The sequence below is a fragment of the Bison bison genome, unplaced genomic scaffold (assembly GCF_000754665.1).
Source record: "Bison bison bison isolate TAMUID 2011002044 unplaced genomic scaffold, Bison_UMD1.0 scf7180017864077, whole genome shotgun sequence".
In the NCBI taxonomy this organism is placed as follows: domain Eukaryota; kingdom Metazoa; phylum Chordata; class Mammalia; order Artiodactyla; family Bovidae; genus Bison; species Bison bison.
The window spans coordinates 1,259,711-1,262,970 of record NW_011494649.1 but is presented as its reverse complement, the minus strand read 5'-3'; the positions used below and the strand labels follow the sequence as shown (position 1 = coordinate 1,262,970).

The window sequence follows — 3,260 nt, the reverse complement described above, 5'->3', positions numbered from 1 at the left end:
AAAGATCCTCTGGAGAAGGGAATGGCTATCCACTCCACTATTCTTGCCTGGATAATTCCATGTAAAGAGGAACCTGGCGGTCTGCTGTCCATGGGGTTGCAAAGAGTCGGACATGACTGAGCAACTTTCACACTTGGCCATGACTGTGGTCAACCACATTTTGGCCTGTGGCCTGAAACGGTTAACCCAAAGATATCTCTTAGGCATTATTCTTCTGGCTTTTCTTAAGAGAACGGGGTGTCGTGTCAACTTTTGCAGGACAGCTCAATCTGATCCTAATTTCCCTCAATGTACTCTGGGCTGACCCACAAGAAGAGCCTGTCAGCTGTGGGCCTCAGAGCCTCCTACTTGGGAGATGCCCAGACCCTGCAACCCAAGTGCTATGGGTTAACCCTTGCACACTTGCTGGCCATTGTCTTCTACTTTTATGAATTACCAGTTCGTCTGTGGCCACCAGCCTCCAGGACTAACCCCAGTGATCTCTACCTCCAGGTACTCATGCCCTTATGTAGTCCCCTACCACTTGTAAAGGGATCAGTTTATGTGAACCTTTTAAACAAAACAATTCAGTACTCAATTTTTTTTTTTTTTTTTGGCTGCACCTCAAAACATGTGGAATTTCCCTGACTGGGGATTGTGCTCACATCTGCTGCAGTGGAAGTGAAGAGTGTTCCTCTGAAGCAGAGGAACCTCTGGTCCACCAGGGAAGTCCCATGAAACAAACAAACAAAAAAAACTCAAAAAAGTGCAAGTTTCTTTTCTCTCAAGCAGAAATTAAATGATGGGGGAAAAGGTTTTCAAACTTTTCATCTCTTTTATAAAAAGTATGCTTGTTATTGTTTAGTCACTAAGTCATATCTGATTCTTTGCCACACTATGGACTGTAGACTGCCAGGCTCTTCTGTCCATGGTATTTCTCAGACAAGAATACAGGAGTGGGTTGCTATCTCCTTCTCTAGGGGATCTTCCCGACCAAGGGATCTTCTCACCTGCATTGGCAGGTGGATTCTTTACCACTGAGCCATCGGGGAAGTCCAAAATTATGCTTTCTTCTTATTTAGAAATAAATCACAGTTTAAAGATGCATTGCTATGTTTGCCTTATAGCTTCTTAAAATGTAAAAATCATAAACATATATCTTATGTTTCTTATATTTTAATACTACTTCTATATGTCTTGAGTTTGGAGATTGTAGTTATAGAAGTATATAACTATACAGGAGTTTTTCTCTTTAATCTTGAGCGTCTGGCCCTTCTCACCACAGAAAAAAAGAGTCAGTCAGATGCTCTCCTCCAACTCTCATTTGTCACATCCATTCTCCCATTCCCATCTTCTATCAGTAAAGGTAAGATAGTATTCTGTTCATGTAAACTCCTTTAAAACTTTTTTCTTCGAGCTTTATTGAGAGTTAATTGATATACAGCCCTGTATAAGGTGTATGGCAAAATGATTTGACTTACATACATTATGAAATGACTATCTCAGTAAGTTTACTGAACACCCATCATCTCATATAGTTATAAATTAAAGAAACAGGAAAAATATTTTTTCTTGTGATAAGAACTTAGGATGTACTCTCTCAACAAGGTTTGTATGTAATGTATAGTGCTAATTATGTTGATCATGTTGTACATTATACTCCTAGTACTCATTTATCTTATAACCGGAACTGTGTATGTTTTGAATTCCTACCACCCCCAACCTCTGGTAACCACAAATCCGACACCATTCTGTGTTTGCTCACGTAGCTTTTTTGTTTTGAAATATGGTTGACCTTCAACATTTTGTTAGATCCTGTAACACAACATAGTGATTTGATATATCTATGCTTTTCAAAATGATCATCATGATAAGTCCAGTTATGCCATATCACAAAGATATATATAGTAATTGACCATATTCTCCTTATATTGCATACTTGTGATTCTTTTGCAACTGAAGTTTGTGTCTCTTAATCTTCCTTACCTACTTCCTCTCTCTCCCCACACACTCTCCTCTGGCAACTGCCTATTTGTTCTCTTTATCCATGAGTCTGTTTCTGTTTTGTTTATTCATTTGTTTTGTTTTTTTCCAGATACCACATATAAGTGAAATCATACAGCATTTGTCTTCCTCTGTCTAACTTATTTCATTTAGCATAATATCCTCTAGTCCCATTCATGTTGCTACAAATGGCAAGATTTCAATTCTTCTTTATGGTTGAATAGTATTGCATTGTATGTGTATATATATTTATAACATCTTCTTTATTCATTCATCTATTGATGGACACTTATGTTTCTTCTATGTCTTGGCTATTATAAACAGTGCTGCCATGAATACTGTGGTACATGCATCTTTTCAAATTAGAGTTTTCTCAGATACATGACCAGGAGTGGGATTGCAGGATCATATGGTAACTCTATTTTTAGTTTTTTAAAGAACTGCCATTCTATTCTCCATCATTCTCAAAGATGAGATGATGTCTCATTGTGGTTTTGATTTGCATTTCCCTGATAATGAGTGATGTTGAGCATCTTTTTATGTGTCCTCTGTCCATTTCATCCTTTAAATATTTAAAAGAGCTGACAGGAGAGAAAAACAGAATAGGGGAAAAAAAGCTGTAAGAAACCCAAATGTAAACAGAAAGTCACTCTTGACAGTAGAATTACAAATGATTTTGATTTTTTTCATGATAGTTTTCTGAATTTTCCAAGTAATCTACAATGAGCACATAGTTAAAGGAAATATTTTTAAAAGATATATAGATGTCTGTGGTAATAAAAAGGAGAAACTGTTCTTTTAGTAGACACATTATCTCAAGAACATTTCCCAGTAGTCCTCAGACTATCCTGATAATCAGTGATGAAACAATTAAATAGAGCTAGAGATTGATGGTATGGACCTAACAGAAGCAGAAGATATTAAGAAGAGGTGGCAGGAATACACAGGAATATACAAAAAAGACCTTCACGATCAAGATAATCACGATAGTGTGATCACTCACCTACAGCCAGAAATCCTGGAATGTGAAGTCAAGTGGGCCTTAAAAAGCATCACTATGAACAAAGCTAGTGGAGATGGTGGAATTCCAGTTGAGCTATTTCAAATCCTGAAAGATGATGCTGTGAAAGTGCTGCACTCAATATGCCAGCACATTTGGAAAACTCAGCAGTGGCCACAGGACTGGAAAAGGTCAGTTTTCATTCCAATCCCAAAGAAAGGCAAAGCCAAAGAATGCTCAAACTACTGCACAATTGCACTCATCTCACACGCTAGTA

At 37.6% G+C, this 3,260-nt stretch overlaps 1 pseudogene; it reads left to right on the top strand.

Moving 5' to 3' along the window:
• The first annotated feature begins 288 nt into the window (after positions 1-288).
• The window catches only part of LOC104986860, a 58,942-nt pseudogene continuing 55,970 nt past the window's right edge, over positions 289-3,260 (top strand).